We start from the raw sequence: 19,184 nt of genomic DNA, 5'->3' as shown, positions 1-19,184 counted from the left end.
TGCCTGCCCATACTGGTCCTGCAGAGCAGCAACATCTGGGGGACACATTGTGGTTAGTAATTCTAGACAAAATGCTGATCTGCAGTTCCTAATTAACCACAGAGGCAGGTAAATGAATTGCATGGAAATGGTAAGAAAGACCACACTAAGGTCTCAAGATCTGATACTTCTCCCTTTTGAGTGCATAGGGATTTTTTTTTTTCCCCAAAAAGGATCTAGGGATTTTTTTTTTCTTTAACACCCCCCCCCCCCCCCCCAACCCCTTTCTTTGCCATGGTGCAGAGCTCTGAGCAGTTAGGAGTTCAATTACTTAGGGCAGGAACTGCTGAGGGTATCAAACGAAGCCTTACATGTGAAGAAAAGATGTCATTGACTCTGAAACACGTCAGGTGTCGGCTAGGAAAGTTGCACCTCAGTTTCCATGCTCTGCTGACTCCTGCACAGTCATTGCCAGACCTGCAGGTCTGCCATGCAATTTCTTTCCCCTGTTGTGGCTGGCTCTTGTATTTTTCATTCTGAAAGGAGCTTGACCCCATTAGACATCATGCAGGGCTCAGGTATCAAAATGGTAGAGACTTAAGTATCTGGAGCTTTTGGAAAAGCTGCTTTCGAAACTCCGGTTATGACTGATAGAAAGGGCTGTGTTTGCATCAGCCCAGAGAGAGCTGGAGGAGGTCTCTGGATCTGCCGGAGAAGAAGCAAGAAAGGAATGTTTTATGCAGCTGATCTGGAGTTCTAAGCCTAAAGGAAAATGCAAGCTAGTCATGTTTGAGCAAGAAATATCAGAAAGGGTATTCTGCTGTGTGCTGCACACAAGTTTTTGCACTGACTGAAGAGCAGCAGTGGGTGCTTCCTTCGTGTATTGAGCAGGGTGGTTCAGTACGGGTCTGCCAGGAATGAGAAGCTGTAAATAAAAATGCAGTGGAGTAATTCAGTGCTCCTTTCTGCTGCCTGTCTGCATTTTCTCTTAGGAATTCCTTCCCGACCTTAGCAGGTGCGTAAGACATGTAGTTGTATTCCATAGCAGGCCAATACTTTTCTGGAGCTTATTTGAATTTTTCAAATTTGCAGTGGTTTGTTCCTGTACCAAAAAGGCAATGCAGCTTTCCTGGCATTATCCACCTTCTTGACACCCACTCAGAAGTGTCAAGTTAGTTGTGACAAGCTGCCATTCTTCTTTTGCATTCATAAATATATTTCTGTCATTTCTTTCCTAACCTGTAGACTCTGGCAATATAATTTTTCTTTTCCATTTTGCACACTGCAGGATGCAGATGGCAAGGTAGGGGGATATGACTTTTGTAATCCTTTCTGCTTTTTTAGTAATATAGCTGAAAAGTCACTCTAAGACTAGTCCTGTGAAAATCAAATGAAATTACTAAAAGTGTGTGCTCAAAGAATGTGAAATGACTACTTTCTAAATGGCAAAACCCACTAAACCAAAACTGTATCGTTGTATCTGTATTGGCTTAAGGGAAGGAAAGGGAGCTAAGACACTACATTTGCAGGTTATACTGTAAAGTGTATCCAAAAAAGTATAAAGTATATAATATTTATTTATAAAAGACACAGTAATACAGTATACAGTAATAAATATAATATTATTTATTTTATAAATAAAAATATTTATTTATGAAAGACATAGTAATACAGAATTGTTGGAATCCTAAAGACATAGTAATACAGAATTGTTGGAATCCTAGGTTATGGACTTATCAAGAGTTGTGAACTACCAGGGAAAATGCCAGTTTTGACTGTCAGTGGGTATCACCTGGATACACAGTTCCAGTGTATCTGAAGGCAAATTAGGATCTGCTCTTTTTTGTATTTTTTGTGAGATACAGCTTTCCAAATGGAAATGGTGCTTCACTCCATGGATTGCTACTTTGGAATTGCTAGAGCACTTCAGGTGTTGCTGCAAGTCAGGGCTGCATAACCCTGCAGTTCTCACAGGCTTTATACACTCACATTGTAGCAATCCTGGATAGGTACATATCCTAACATGCAGCTGACTTACCCTGGAGGGTTTAATCATATGGAACGTGCTGTCCAGGATGTCCCTTGTGTCCCTCTCAGATGACAGACACCGCCATGTGTAACATGCTTTGTATAACCTGAAGTCCACATACCAGATCGCCACCTGGGGAGAAGTGCCAGCTGGTGGATGTTTTCTCACAGAGCTGATGAGTGAGCCAGCAAGGTCTCCTGCGAGGGGTGGGATGGTGTCTGAGGTTGGGGCAGGGCTGCTCCAGCCTAGTGGGACATGACTGAACTTGGCTGGCTGGAGCAGGAGGGCATGGTTGGTGCCTCTTTCCTTGCCTCCGCCAAGGTGGTGCTGGGGCTGCATCGTGCCCCTCAAAGCCCAGGCACCAGAGCTCATCCGGGGAATCCAAGCAGCAAAAAAAAATAATAATCAGCACCTAAAAGGAGAGAGTCAGAAAGCATTCATGAAACCTTGGAGATGGGAAAAGGCATGACTGTCTCCCATTCCTTGGGAATTACACTTTAAAAAAGGGGTCATTCCTGGCACAGGAGAGAGAACCCTTACTGGCAGTGACTACAGTGCTGCTTTGGCCCCTTTTCAGCCTGTGCCATACCCTCAGGGCACGGCAAGTTGACAGAGCTGTGCAGTGCCCCCTTGCCAGGCAGTGGGGCTCGGCTGGGAGCCCCTGGAGCACTGTGCTGTGGTCCCTTCCAAAACCTGAGTAGCAGCATCCCTCACTGTCCTGTGCTAGGAATCCAGGTTCAAAGGCAAAAGATGCTTCTTTTTTACTGTTTTTTTTTTTTCTTTTTTTTTTTTCTTCCCTCAGTTATCTCAGGTGAAATGTGAGCTTTTTCAGAAGCACCAATATCTCAGTGTCTGCAGCTGCTTGGAACAACTCCTTGCTGTGTCTGGGATTCGGACAGCACCAGCCAGTGCTAGAGTTGCCAGCTGACATGAACAGAAAAGTGGGACTTTGCCTGTTTCTGTAGGTGGTGGGTCCAAGAGCTCAAAATTGTGAGTCTTGTGACCTTGCTGGGGTGTCTGCTCAGCCTTGTACAGACATGCAAAATGAAAGCTGCCAATGCTGGAGTGGTATTTTTCTTCTGACAGACACGTTCTCCCAAGGGAAGGTGCATGCTTCCTGTCTGGGGCCATCTCAGTGCACCTCAGAAGTATTTCCTATACTCTACTGTTCAAAACATTTGAAAGATGGACAACAGGGTCTGCTACACACCTGGGCTCCTCGTTCTTCTTGCCTGCTTGGATTTCCTCAGTTGTCCATCCCTGAGAGCTCTCTCTCTAACTTCATCCTCTTCCTGCCTAGCTGCCCGTCGCTCCCCTCTTCACATTTTAGTTTTCTCTTTCTGGTTTCTTGTGAAGAGCCTGCCAAACTTTCCATTCAATAGTATTGTTAGACAGGTAAAGATGAACTTGAACCAGTCCTGCTCTTAATCAAAGCTAGCTCATCTTACCTCCTTTCCTCAGAGGAGCTCTCCAGGAGTTTACACTCTGGAGTGACTGGAGGCACCTGCAGTGGAAATGTAGAAGTTAAAAGGTGGCAAGGACCTACCTGCCCAATGGCTAACTTAGCTCTGAAAGGCAGGTCCTTTCAATGGGTTTGCTCAGTCAGCTGCGCCAGTTCTGGCTGGATCACAGCACAAAGTGCCATGGCCAACCTGCATCGGGTCTTACTCTACACTGGAGCAGAGCTGCAGGCTGGTGGAGGACCTTGCTTGTCCCTGTGGCAGCAGTGCCACCTTTGGAGGGTGGAGGACTTTGTTGGCATGCTGTTTGTGGATCAAATACCTCTGCGGTTTCTGCTTCTGCCGCCGCTGTTTGGCAGCTCCTCGGCTGATGCATTGGCCAGACCAGCCACCTCCTCCCCAGAGTTCCTCGTGGTGCTCAATGAGGAACTCCACCAGATATATCACCTGCACACAAGCAACCACCATTGGTTTCCACCTAGGTGGCTGAAAGTGGGTCAAACAGCCTTTTCCACTCCTGACCCTCGCTTCTGCATAGAAAGCTGCAGCTGTGGGGCTGCCCTGCCCAGCAGCTCCCCCACGAGCGTTTGCTCAAGAGAGGCGGCAGCCAGGTGCCTCTGAACAGCAAAGCTTGGGTGGGCCCGGCAGGCTGTAGCCAGCTGGTAAACACAGCGTACCTTCATCGTCTCCAGCACCAGGTCTTCCAGGGGGAATTTGTGCTCCTCGGGTGGGCTGAGGAGGTATGGCCCTATGCAGGTGGCCAGGTTGCTGGCAGTCATCCTGTTGATGGCTGCATTTCTGCTGATATTTTCCAGAAGGGACAGCAAGGGCTGGAGCAGGAGGAGGCTGGCTTCGGGCAACTTGCTGGCCACCCTGTGGGAATGGGAACACAACATTGATAAAGTAGACGTTGTTGAGACAGGTCTCCCAGGCTGGTCTCACCCAAGGGAAGGCTCCCCAGCCATGCCGGGTGGCCCCACAGCAGAAGGACTGCCTTCACTGAGATGAGGCCACGCCACTGCATCCCTGCCTTTCTGGCAAGAGTCCTTTCATGGAGCAACCCTCAATGCCTTTGGGAAGTGCTCCAAGGAGAGAGATGCTTTTCTGTGCCACTTTCCCCCAAACCCCGGCCCCGCAGCAGCAAGAGGCAGCTGGCAGAAAACATGGCTTTTCCAGGCAGGCTGTCACCTTGCGGGCCAGTCCTGGCCTCTGCCAGTCCCCACAGAGCAGGCAGGCTGCTCGCCACACTTACTCCTTCAGTCCTGCCAGCTTCTCCTGCATGCTGGTCTTCTGCAGGGCACTCATCCACTCCTCATAGAGCTCTTCCTCGAGGAGCTTGGAAGGAATCTTACAGAGGAAGTCCTATAATGCCAAGGGCTCCAGGTAAGGCTTTGACCATCCCTGGCACTCTGGCTCACGAGCAGGCCGCTAGATTTTGGCTCCTGCCCTTGCAGGTGCCCATCAGCACTGACAGAGCCGGGAGCTGCTGGGCTCCAGGTCAGGAGGGTTCACCTTCAAGATGGTGGCCAGCAGATGTATAGGCTGGTTTTTGCGGTGGACTTCTGCTCCACTGTTGAGGGCATCCCTGAGCTCCTGGGAGGTGTGCTTGCTGTCCTCCAGCTCGAAGATCCCCTCCGTGGATGGCCCATGCTCATGCAGGAGAGCCAGCAGGTCCTGCAGGGGACAGAGGAGGAGAGTTGGTTGGCTGGAGACAGGCCCTGGGGCAGATGAACCTTCCTCAGGGGCAGGAGACGGTGTGGATGGCTCTGCTTTCACTAGGGCAGGGTGGAGGGGTGGCTGGAGGTGAGTGGCATGAGGAGGAGCTGGCTTTGTCCCCGAGCCCCATGCGGGATCCTTCTGCTGGGGACACTGCCTTTCTGCAGTAGCCAGTGGTATGGGGAACCCCTGGCCAGGCTTGCTTACCTGGATGGGCTGGGGCAGTGTGCCGTCCTGGCTGCAGAGAGCTGCCAGGGGCTGGCCAAAGAGAGGCCCCCTGCCACCAGAGCTTGACGGCTCGAGAGCCACTGCAGCAGTCCTGGTCCCTCGGCATGCAAAGGGCCAGGGCAGCCTCCTGTTCCTCCTGCGGGTCCCACCTGCTGCCAGGGAAAAGAGAGCAAAGAGCCGTGGAGGAGAAGCGCCAGGCGAGTGCTCCCAGACCCTCTCAGCACTGTTCCCCCAGTGCCATGCACACAGAAGAAGCATAATTTGGGAAAGAGGGGACGCGGGGCTCAGCTCTGTCCTGCTGTAGGGCACTGACGATGGATGTGCCCTGTGGGAAGGGCAGCAGCAGCCTCAGTGCACTGTGGGTTCCACCTGCAAGAGGAGTGGAGAAGGGCCATTATGCCCGTCTTCTCCAAACTCACCAGCTGAGTGGCCAAGTCCACCTTGGTTGCCAGAAGAGGTGGCCTGCAAGAAATACGCTGTGCTCACCAAGCAGCCCCACAGCAGAAAGGGCCCCCAGTGAGCTGCATCAGCCCCTGGCCATGTGTGAGAGGTGGGGACAGCCAGGCTTGACCCCGAGTGATCCTCACTTCTGCCTGGTGCTTGAGCAGCCTCTCCAGGCTGCTGGCATGTAGTATTGTCGCCTGGACAAGGGGAAAAGAGCAGAAGTGAGAAGTGATGTGCCTGGTGCTGGGCTGGAGCAGGCTCTGGGGCAGAGCAGAGCCAGGAGGGACACTCACAGCATTGCAGCCACTCAGCTCCTTCAGCAGCAGCTTGATGGAGGGCAGCTGGGTCACCTGGGCAATCTCCACTCCTTCTGGTGGGCTATGCATGGGGAAGGGGCAGAGAATGAGCTATGTGAGACCCAAGCCACCTTTTCTCTCTCTTGCCAGCCCAGGGAGCATTCCTAAGCTGCCGTGAAGCAGCTGGGTACTGCCCAGCAGTCAAGCGGAGGGCAGCAGCAGTGGTGAGGACAGGGCTGAGCAGGTGTTGGCTGAACACAGCTGGCAAAGCAGCTCTGCCAGCTCTGCCCACTCAAGAGCTGCCTGCAGTGGTGGGGGCACCTCCCCCCCCCCAGCTGGGGAGCAGTGTTTCTGCATCATAGGGCTACGCCAGAGCATCCCCCCATGATGTGAGCGTGGGCCCCCAGGCTGCACTGCCAGGCAGGGCTTACCAAAGGAGCATGCTGACCCAGAGATCCTTCACCGCCCAGGTGCTGCAGACAGAGAGGAGAAACAGCCTGAGTGCCCCCTGCACACCGCGGGCGCTGGCACAGACCTGCCCTATGGGGATGGTTGCAGAGGCAGGACAGAGCCCGGTGGGGCAGGATGCCTTTGGTGGGACATGGCACTGAGACTCACCAGAAAGTGACGACGCAGAAGTCGTGGGGCCAGATGAGGACAAGGGATTTGGAGGCCTTGCCTTTGACCTCAGAAGCATCCCCAGCTGCCCCGTTCCTACCGTTCAGCACCTGCAGCTGGGCCAGGGGCAGGGAGAGCTTTACATACAGGGTGCCGCCACGTCTGCAAAGAGGAGCAGCAGGGAGTGACCTGGAGGTGGCCGAGCCTGGTGCCTCCCCTTTAGCATTTGCCTGCCATGGGCAAGGCCTGGAGCTGCTCTTTGGGTGTCCCGGCCCTGGTGCCAGGGCCAGGGCATGGGAGGAAAGGCAGCTGGGGTCTGTGAGTCTTACTTGGACTTGGCAATGACCAGGGCGTTCCTGAAGAGGAGGAGGTGCCTCTTGCTTGTCTTATGGCCCCGGGTCACCCACACACGCTGGTGGAGCAGCAGCTCAGGTGATGCCGGGACAGGCAGGCGCTGCCGCACGGGGTCAGGGTCGCTCCTGCAGAGCAGATGGTGCCGGGCATGAGAAAGGCAGCTGCTGCGGGCCCGCTGTGCTGGTGTGCCCCCGAGCTGTGGGGGGAGCTCACCTGGAGCTGCAGCAGCAGTTCACCTGGCCCATCCTACCGAGGCCAGGAGAAGTCTTCTGTGGGAATGGCGTGGGAGTGTGCCCAGCAGGCTCAAGCGAGGCTGCCAAGGGGGGTCCTGGTGCCGGGCAGTGCTGCTGGGCCAGAGCTGGGCTCTCCCCTGCAGCGCAGCGTGCTGGCACAGTGCCTCCCTGCAGGCACCGGGGTTGCTGCTGGGCCAGCGCCAGGTCAACACATCATGTCATTGTGGCCTCGGAGGTTCCACCGGGAGGTGGGCGGGGCAAAGTGAGGGGCGCTGGGGGCCTCTCCCCAGTATGCCCAGGTCTCTCTTGTACTGGGGAGCCCAGAGCCGGGCACAGCGCTGCAGGCCTGGTGTCACTGGCCCTGAGCAGAGGGGAAGGGCCACCTCCCTCCCACAGCAGGCAAGGCCTTGCCCAGCGCAGCCCAGGGTACGCTCACTCGCCGCCTTTGGGCATGGGCAGCGTGCTGGCTCCTGGTTTTTCCACCAGGACGCCCAGGGCCTTTTCTGCCACACTGCTTTCCAGCAGCTCTGCCAAGCTGCTTTTGGTCACAGGGATGTGTGGACGTGTCCCGGGATGCTTTGTGCCCATACCAGTGCCATCCGCAGTCAGTCCCACCCTCTTTCTGCGGGTCTCCCTGTGCCGCTGCTGTGAGGGTGACAAGGGCACGTTTCCTCCAGCCAAAGCAGTGGTCCGAGCTGAAAGGCTCTCTCTTGTTAGGGGACAGCGGGGAGGAAGATGCACCCTGGTGACAGAGTTGCCACAGAACTCCTCCATCTTTTTTTTCCTTAACTCCAACTTAGGCCTGTGTTCATCCATATGTAGGAAATGTGTGCAGACATGTTTATTCTGAAGCGTAGATTTAAAATCCACTTTAGCTTCAGTGGAATTTAGGCCTGAGCTTACAGAAGGTTGCTTTTGTGAAAAGCAGATTCCAAAGACTTCCTGGAATAATGCATGCTTATAAAGTATTAAGGTACACCAGGGTATAAGAATGAAAAACAGAGAGGTATGCTGGAGTCACAAAACTGAACCGGCCTGGAAACCAGGCATGTTTTTATAGCGGATGTTAGTTCTGGCCTGTTTCTATTGAGAATGTTGCTACCAGGACAGGTAGGACAAGTTAATATAAACCTAATAATGTTATAATTTAGCCATTCCAAGGTTAAATGTTCTATATGTGAAGCATATGAAGAAAGCGCTGGTAAATCCACCAGTGTCATGACTATTGACTGATGACCCATGTTACAATACATACAAGCACAATGGCTAACAAGCCTCAAACGCATTAAGAACATGAGAATGGCGGTTCTGGGTCAAAGGGTCTGTGCTTTTTCTAGTGCTTTCTTTGCCACTGCCCAGCACTCAGCTGGCATATTCGTGGCCACACTGAGGACCAGTCCAGACTCTTGCTTTCCAGGGAGCCAATCACTACACATATGGGAGAGAAACAATAGACAAGACTTAGTTCTTCATATTCTTTCTATCGTTTTACTAGAGAATCTAAAGTTTGATATATCTTATTTTGTTTATATTTACACGGTACTTCACTGGGTCCAGACTAAATGGCAATTCTCTACCTGACTGCCGCAAAAATTGGTCTGAGCCCTCAGTTAGTAACCAGCCATCGGTTAAATTTGTTTTTGAAATACAGCAAACTGTGGTGGAATAAGAAGCTAAGAGAGTTAGGGGCATTGGCTGTATTTTCTGGAAGGAGGTGGTAAATTTTCTAGGTAAATTTTTTAATAGTGTTAGCACGAAAATCGTGTAAGAGTGGCACATGAAAGCTGAGTGTCTTTGTTCAGCTGAAGTAGTTGAGGATGCACTGGGGTTGTTGCTAAGGTGGAGCAATAGCAGCTACTGCTCTAGGCAAATGGCTTTATAGAATTAGAAGCCATTATGTCTTAAGTGACACATTTAGAAAATGTCTCTACATGAATAATTAGCTCACACAGCAAAGCTGCAGCTACCTGATAGCACAATATTTTTCCTGGTTTGGAGGGGTTCGTCACTGATACTTTATTCCCTGTATGACAAATAGGTAGCAAATGAAGGTGTTTTCACATATTGGAACAATCTGCATGTTTACATTTTTTTACAGCTGTTGCAAAGATGTAATTGAAACCCTGAAGAGCTTTTGCTCTTTATACTACTGAAAACCACGCTAAAGAGCTTTTTGCAAATTTCCAGTTTGGAGAATTGCAGAGTCATTATTCAAGTGTTTATGTGAGAGAAAAAAAATATCTTCCTTTAGAGACAATATTTTGCTGCAATTTTTATTTTTATCTCTTCTATTTCATCTACCTTTTCTCCAGCTCAGAAAGGTCTACTTCTTTAGAAATTGCTCTTGTCTGATATGGCAGAATATCTCTGTGTAGTAGCTGAAAAGGAACTGGACCTGTCCTTTATCTCACTAAATTCTCATTTCCATAAGGTATGCAGTTTTCCTTTACTTATTAAAAAAAGTTACAAAATCCCATACATCTGCTGGGATCATATATCAATCTGAGTGTGTACGGCCCAGCATTACTTTTTGCAACCGAGCTAAAATTCTGTGCCAAATTGTGTCATAACCCAGGAATGAAAATAATAGGGATGACTTAGTTCGCATATATTCTCTGCAGATTGTTACGACCAACTGCAAGCAAGTAAGAAAAATACAGGTAGTTGATATTTCTAATTAAATCTTTGACATCTCAAGAAGTCATTTTAATATTAGATTTATTCTCATTATGCTTTCTGCATGGAAGACCAGAAGAATCTATGTTTTTAACAGAATTTATGCAGGAAAGCATTGGCAAAAAATACCAGAGTTCTTTTAATGTTTGTTCCTATATCAGACATGCTGAGATAAGGCTTAAAAGCCCACCAGTGAATTCACATTTGCCTCAGTGTTGTTAGCAAAAGCTGTAATTATCTGTATTTTTTGAAAATGCTTAAAATGAAACACAACCTAACTCTCAGTTTTAGAACAATGTAGTACAGCAAAGACATTATCATCTATTTTTTCATTATAAGATATGAGTGCATAACCAGGAAGAACACTAACACAATTATTTCTTAGTAAACCTTTACAGTATATAACCATTTAGTGGTTTTATATAAAATCAGAACTTACTCTGACTTTATCACAGCAGAGCACTCTTGTTGTATAGGTAGACAAAGAGCTTGACTTTCTGGGATATTTTCATTCTCACAGTTCTGTTTCCTTTCATTGTCACTACCCAGTGATTTTTGTGGGAGATTAGGGTTAGCATAATTGCTTTCCCTTTCACTCTTGACAGTATTAGTAAGGCTAGCATCGCCAGCAGGGTCCCTTGGGCCTTACTGCTGCTGAATAATACATGTCAGAGCTCTGTACCCCAGAGCAAGTTTTACCCACACATATTGCAGGGCTTGGCAAGGTGAAGGATGATCCCAACTGAGGCTGAGCTTCCACTGGGCTAGAAGTAGGCAAGGCTGGCAATGACCTAATTAGGAGCCATGGGACTAAGAGGGACCATAGAGTTTACATGACCATACCTAGCCCTTGGTTAAAGATATCCAGGATTTTTGCTTGGTTATATTTTATTGAAAGATTAAAGCAGCCACTGACACCTTTCAATTTTTCATCTGACCGCATCTTTTACAATTTTCTAGTTGGTTTTTTTTTTTTTTTTACAGCTGAAACCTAACAGCTGAGGAGAAACTTCCAAATGTGTTGTGACAGGGAAGGGCATACTGCCCTTTTGACCTTCTGAAATCTTAAGTACTTAACTGTTCAATTGTATACACAATTCAGGGGGAAAGCAAATGGGAAGAAACATGAGTAGAGCGAGGGGTTTCTGGCTAAGAACAAGTATGCTAGGTCAGGTAAAAGGTTCATCTAGCTCAGTAGTGTCTTTCTGGAAGTGATCAATAGGGAAGTTTAGGGAAGAAATGGAGAAGTAAAGGAAGAATGCAAAGGCACATAAATGTAAAGCAAACGTAATGTATTTCCTGCTCCCATTCCTAGATTCTAAACCAGAAATGATGTCTTTGTATCTAATGACGCTTGGTGGATTTCTAGTCCATGACTTTATGTAGTTACTTTTCGAACACCTGAGAACTTTTGATATCTCCAACATCTAGCAGCAGTGAATTCCAAGGTTTAGCTATATCATGCTAAGAAGCTTCATTCCCCTTTCATTCCCCTTTTTGCTTTCAACCTGCCACATAATTTTATTTCATGATGACTAGCTCTTGTATAGGAATAGAATAACGATTCCTCATTCACCTTCTCCCTGCCATGACTTTTTTTAGCCCTTTGTCATATTGTCCCTTCAGTCATCACTTTCCTAGAGTAAAGAGCCCTTGCCTTGGTTGGTGACTCCAGGTCATTCCCTGCCTCTGATCAGTCTTCTGCTATTTTTGTCTTCAGTATGGTTTCTTCTGTTCTCTTTGTAGCTTGTAGAGCTCATAAATGTAGCTGCATTGATTCCTTCATACACCTTCCTGCAGTTTAGGGTCTGGAAGTGGGAAGCTGAACTGGATCAGACCAAAGGTCTATTTACTGTGTTGTCCAGAATATCCATTAGGAGGTACTAGGGAAGCATGTAAGACTAGACTGTTCTTCAGGAACATTTGCACTTTAAACCCCAGGTTCATGCACTGCAAGTTGGTATTTTTGTTCCTTTTTTAAATGGTGCAAGATTTAGACTTGTCCAAAAGGTAGTTTTTAACCCTCCCCTGCCCCAGCTTTGACCCTTACTGTCCAGTAGTTAAGTAAAAAGGTCACTTAGTCTGTTGATTGCATATTCTGTTTCTTGGGAATCTGAAAAATATGAAGAGATTTCCCTGTTAAGAGAGATTGCCTGACATTATAAAAAGTTCTGAAAAGTAGACAAGCCCAGAGTAATCATTCACAGCTATTCATTTAAAGGATAAATTTTTTATATTCACTCTGAAAAGCAATTTTCTGGAAAAAAGACTTGAAATCTGTAGCTGGCCCTGCTCCATATTTGTTCTGCAGTAACAAATAAATACAAAATTGCTGCAGAATGCAATTAACATAACAGATCCTGAACTGATGACTGTTAAATATTTGGTGAAGCCCAGTTTTGGGCATTTTAATAGTCTGGGCAAACTGACAAGTGTCCACCCCCTATAGACCTTCTATTAAACTCATAAACCTTTACAGATTAACATTTTGATGACCTAAAAACCTGATCATATGTACATTTAATGACTGTATAAAGCAATGAATCACTTAAAATGCAATTTAAAACTGCTGCTTCAGCATGGATCTTTTAAGTCGGTTGGAAATAATTAACTTCAGGATGATTTATTGAAAGATTAATCTTTCGCTTAGGGCTGGAGTAATGCACACGACCTCTTCTGAAGAATATTTCTCACTACAGTTTTAATGGATACAGGATGAGCTAAGATGTTACTTGCTTTTGCTACCACCCAATAGATGTTCTGTCTCAGTACTTCTTCATGCATGTAATTTATTTTCACTGGCACATATCTAATTAGCCACTATCATATTTTGAATGTTATCTTTCTTGATGCAAGGGTTTTATAAAAGGCAAGCCCTGAAGAATCTCACAGATCAGATATTTCCATCTTTCACAGCACACATCAGCATAATACCAAACCATAAATTGTTGGTTGTCAAATTTCCTGTTGAAATTGTAAAGCCACAGGAGGTTAAGTATGCATGTAAGGTCCTATTGATTTCCAGTCAACAAAGATGACTACAATCTATGGATACTGTAGGCATAATATTCTCATTTCTCTGGGAAACAACTATTTGACTGAATTGAATGTGTTTATAATCATAAATTCGAACCTACATAATGCAAAGGATGCTCTTTGTTTCAGTTTTTGACATCGCAACTTTTGGTACATGAATAGGCCTAATTTCTCTGTCCATCAGTAGAATACAGTTTCTTTATATATCTAGCCCCCCCAAACCCCCAAAATCTGAGAAATTCTGTGTGCATGTTTCTCCTCTCTGTGAGTTCTCCCCAGCACAGCTAACTCCCACTTCTACTTAGAAAAGCAGACTGCCTTTCTCACATCATGATCTCTGACTTCTTATGGGTTTCAGCCAGTCTGAGCATAATCCTTAGATTGTTGAAAGCATATTCATCTCCAGTTCTCCCTGGAACCAGCTTTTAGCCTTATAAATAATAAGCTGTGTCATGCCGGAAAGAACCAAGCATTTCATTTCCTACATAATTCTTTTGAGGATCCAAATTGTTTTATGTTGTTTGATTTCATGTTCCCATTATCAGCCTCCTTGCATTTCATTCCCAGTGTACAGGAAGAACAGCAAACCAAGGCAGACAAGCTAGCTGCAGAAAAATATCATCAGTTATGCATGACAGTCCCTTCCTCAGAAAACACTTGAGCTTGAGGAACCCTCTGTTTTCCTTCCATGTCACACATATGTCTCACATAATACATGTCAGATAACTACTTTCACTATAGCTGGTATCTTTGCTTAGACTTAACAAGAGGGAATTTCTGGAATGTCAGCTAGCAGGATCCCTTCCTGAAGGGTCCCTTGCTGTTGCACTTATTTTCAGTATCTTCTGTCACAGATGTAAAAAAGTACCTTGAGCCTTTCTGTTATTAGGAGCTGGCATGACAAAGTAACAGCAAAATGATTGAATGAATTAACCAGAATAGCTTTCTGCTGGAGTGAAGCTGAGCTGTCTACACACTATGATGCATGTGCTGTTAAGCTTCTTTTGCTTGCTCTACTACATTAGCACTGCTACAGTTTTATGTGTGCCTCCTCACCGCTTCCTTTTGCTCACAGTGCATTCTGTCACCTACAAGACCATATCTGATCTCTTACTAGACAAAAAATCTGGGCACTCAGCACATACAGAGCCTGATGGCAGAACAGAAGCTGAGGAACTTGCAGCGCATGCTCTAACTTGGGAATACCAGTCTGTGTATAAACAACTTCCAGCTTAATAATCCTACTTTTCATTAATATTTTTTTCCTCTCTTTATCAACCAGCAAAGTCTGGCTGACACAGGAAGGAGCAATCTTTTGGTAATGAGATTTGAAAAGACAAGTTAAATTTGTTCCTGCAGAAAAGGAAGGACATGAGAAGTAGGAAGTGCTGAGAACAACAAATAGGATTATGAGAAATTTACAGGCTCTAACAAGTTCTTCTGACACCAGAAGGGCCCCCTTTGCACAACCTCCAAGTCTAGGCTAGCACAGCAAACCAGGGTGTGACAGAGCTTCTCAATGAGTGCCTGTCTTTTTATGCAAGAAGCTGTTTTTCTCAGATGGTCTAGAAGCCTGGAAGGGAAATTTCCACCCTCAATTTAGTTACTCTCAGAGATGATTATGGCTTTTGCTGTTGGCAAATCCAGCCATCTCAATTTCTAGAGCTACAAGGTCCATGAACAAGGACTTATTCTCAGTACTGCCGATGACTTTTGTGTTGACTATGGTTGTGTAGCTTTTGGCGTTTCCCCTCATTTCCTCTTCTGCCTTCAGAAATTTATTTTAAGCTAGGGAAGTTACTTTTCCTTGTTTCCTCTGTTGTCAGTACAGTAAAATAGTCACTGTCATGGATGACACAGAGCACCTTCCCTTAGGCTCTTGCTTTCAGTCTCTACTGTCTCTTCAGGGGTCACAAGGGAATCCTGAGGTGAGTCTCCCAAGCAAAATTAGCATCATGAGCACCCCAGGGGCTTTGACTGGCCTATCTGAAAAACAAAGGTAATATTTAACCCTGCTTATAAGGAACTTGAAAGGCTGCAAATAAGGAGAACCAAACTGATGTAATAATCACCTCCTACCCAGAGTGGTAGCAGCTCTCTCCTCATATAGTCTCTGCCTTCGCACACAAATGAGCACACTCACTGCAGAACTAGCCCTCCATATAGCCATGTAATTTTTTTAATGCTGCTTGCATCACAACAACTGGTCTAGGATTGGAGTCACTGGTTAAGTGATTTGCAGAATGACAGAATGGTTGAAGTTGGCAGACACCTTTGGAGACCATCTGCTCCAACCCCATGCTCAAAGCAAGGTCACCTAAAACTGGTTGTCCAGGACCATGTCCAGATGGCTTTTTGAATATCTCCAAGGATGGAGGCTCTCCAACCTTTCTGGGCAGCTTATTGCAGTTTTCAACCACCCTCACAGTAAAAAAAGTGTTATGCTCAGACAAAATTTCATATGTTTCCGTTTATACCCATGTGTTTCAATGAATTCATGCCCAAATTGGTGGTTTTACTTATAACGTAGGATTCATTTCACCTAGAGACTGATTCAACTGATGAAGAGGCAATGTCTATATAGCTGAATAAAAAAGGGCCAGGTACAGACTGAGTTGCATCTATACAGTGTGGAAACAGCTCCTGCTGTGCCTGGTGTGTCTGAATGTGAGTTGGAAAGGTCCCAAGCAGACCCAGGGAATGAGGTGAGGGGTAAGCTGTGTGGGTGGTCAAGGGTGCTTGGGCTTGCTCTCTAGTGCTCTGTTGGCTGCCACATAGCTGCACCCTGTAAGGAGCAGCAATAATTTCCCCCTAGAGATGCCTGAAAGATTAGTTACACCCATAGCACTTAATCTTCATCGTGCAGAGGATTTTGTGTCATTAATGTAGTGTTCCCTTGGCTCCAGAATATATAGTTTCTAATGAGGACATGGAGAGATTTAAAACACACACACTCCATATATTACGGGATAAATACTGAGAATTAGCTGGTCCAATCTACCATATGTCAGATAAATGTTTTAGACTCTTATAGAACATTTAAATAATTTTAACTTATTTAATAAGTTTTAACTTATTAAGCAAACAACTTAGTTTATGTATAACATGGATAAAAATACATACCATTCTTTCAGGTCAAAATTTGGTCAGAAACTCCTGTTGCATTCTGCATTATTTTCTTTTCATAGGTACTTTCAGGCAGAGGTCAGGTATTTGAATTGTTTCATAGATGGTGCAAGAGGGTCAACAACTTCTTTTTGTCGTCTGGGAGACATTTATTTCTTCTCTTAGATGTCACTAATTTATACACATCCTTCATGTATTACAGGTATGCTTTCACTTATGACCTCTCCACTGTCAGCCTTAGAAGTGGTATCATTGCTATCCTCCAGCCTAATGTTCCAGTATTGGTATGTATGTACTCAAAAAATAATTCCATCTTTTATAGTACTGCATTGTGACTGATCCAGGGGCCTGTAGGTAATCTGTGTCAGGAACAGGAAACCAACCACATTTCCTTAATGTCAGTTCAGTGGTTTACTCACTAAGAATCACTGGAAAATAAATTTATGCCATCTGAAGTCTGAGGAAGTTTTCTAGTGACTTCAGGGGCTTTAAAGCCAGGAGTTACTTCATTTTTTGGCATTAAGTCTATATAGTTGAGTTCAGACCAAGCGTTTTTTTTCCACTACAGAAACTGCCTCAAGGCACAGTGGTTGTTTGTCAGCTCTTCCTTTGCTTGTGTACGCTAGTCTGACTAACATATTAGTCTTCTTCATTTTTTTGGTATTATAACAGTAACTACAAAGCTTTGGGAACTTAATAGGAAAAGTTTAGGACGTTCTTTTACATGGAGATGGGAGAAGAAATGAGTTTTGCAAACCCTCATATAAAAAGTATATCAATACCATTATCTTTAATAGGGAACTAATCTATCAGTCTTCAACACTGGAAAAAAATTTCTTTTACCTTCATTTTTGCTTTCCTACAGATATCACTAGTGATAACATAGTTTAGAAATAAAGCAATGGAACGTTATTTACTTCCACAACGGTTCTAGCTTGTTGTTTTTGTTTTCTCTTAAAAATTTCTCCCCAGTTCTGCTTTCCCAAAGGAAGGATAGAGGGTGGAAACCCACTTATCTAGCTCCAGCACATGTGTCTTCATCCTAGGTGCCTGGTGATTCCCCCAGTGTCTCTCTGTATGCATAGATAAATAAATAAATAAATAGATGGATACATAAATAAATATTGAAAAACTAGGAAATAAGTTCCCTTCCTAGCTCTACAAGAAAGGATGAGTGCTTTTGAAGGCACCCCCTCCCAGACGGTAGAGGATCCCCCTCTCCCTCTCCAGAGGGAGATCCGCTCCAACTAAAATAATTTTTTTAAATCATCAATGTCGATAACTAAGTGCTTAGTTTTGGTGAATTGAAGCTCTTTTTGGACAACTTCAGAAGCACCTTCTTCTCTCTATTGCTGATTTACTTACTTGAGAAAGTGTCATAGTTTAACCCTAACCAGTGACTAAGTACCACACAGACAGTTGCTCACTCCCCACAACCCCCCCCGGTGGGACAAGCAAATTGGAAAAAGGTAAAAGTCATGATTTCAGATAAAAAGTTTAATAATTGAAATAAAGTAGAAAATAATAATAGTAATAACAACAAAAATAATTGTGATGAAGAGGAATAAAACCCAAGAAAAAAAAAATAAGCGATGCACAACACAGTTGCTCACTACCTGCTGACAGATGCCCAGCCAGTCCCCGAGCAGTGATCAATAACCCTCAGCCAGCTCCCCCAGTTTATACACTGAGCATGCTGTTCTATGGTATGGAATATCCCTTTGGCTAGTTTTGGCCAGCTGTCCTGGCTCTGCTCCCTCCCAGCTTTTTGTGCACCTGCTCACTGGCAGAGCCATGGGGAACTGGAAAGTCCTTGACTGAGAGTAAGCGCTACTTAGCAACAACTAAAGCATCAGTGTGTTATCAACATTATTCTTGTACTAAATGCAAAACACAGCACTGTACCAGCTATTAAGAAGAAAACATATCCCAGTTGAAACCAGGACAGGGAGACTAATCCAACAGGTATACTTAACCATTAGACACAACCTAATCCACAAATATCAAATAAAACAAAGGCAGAATTCTTTTCATATGAGTTAGCTCCTTTATTTTTGTATCTGTATGTGGTATGACAAATTATATTTATCACATACTTTTGACCATCTGTACTAAAATCTCCTTGGCATTTCCAACATATCTTATAATTGTTTCAAAATTTCATTCTTTTCAGGCTATAAGACCAGATCAGGCACCAAGCAGTTGGGTAATGCTGGAGGGTATAAGATCAAATCTTTCTCATGTGCATCAGAGATAAAACTCTGAGAACAGCATACAATAGTCAGAAAGAATGGAAGAAAATGCTTGATGCTATCATTTTTAATAATAGCCAGACAGCAAGATTTTGCAATGATACATTACCTGAGGTTAACCATCCCTGGACAGTGTTAAAATATTTCTTCGTTCTGTACTGTGTGTGCTACCTGTGTACAGAATACTTGCATTATCTATGATACTGGAAATGTGTTTGGGGAGCATTAAGTTTTTTAGTGGGCATTAAATAAATGTATTGTATTATGTTTAAGCCATAACTCAAGAAAAGGAAAGGTTACTCAGGTGCTTAGGAGTGTCAGTAGGGATGAGAACTTTTCTCATCAGTGCAAGAGAAGTACGGTAGCTGAAGGAATCTAGTCTCAGGAGTTAGGGTACAATTCTGGGAGCTTTACAACAACAGCAAGGAGCTGGACATGCTACAGGTGTTTCAAATCATATATTGTGTGATAACACCACTTTTCAGCACTTTCACAGCCATTTAATAATGGCTCAAAATAAAGGAGTGTTCTGCGCTCATGATTAAACTCAGCTTCATGAAAGAGACTAAAAGGTCTAACCAGTACTTATTCTGTGTGACAAAGGGAAAAGGAGAGGCCTCATAAACAGTAATGAAGGACTTATTACCTATCTGATTTCACAGCCGTTACTTCCCCTGACAATAGAACCAGGGGCTGCTCTGTAAGGAAAAGCCACCCTCATTCCAATAACATATAAA

This window comes from Falco rusticolus, chromosome 2 (assembly GCF_015220075.1).
Source record: "Falco rusticolus isolate bFalRus1 chromosome 2, bFalRus1.pri, whole genome shotgun sequence".
NCBI classification, from domain to species: domain Eukaryota; kingdom Metazoa; phylum Chordata; class Aves; order Falconiformes; family Falconidae; genus Falco; species Falco rusticolus.
This window is presented reverse-complemented; position numbering follows the sequence as displayed.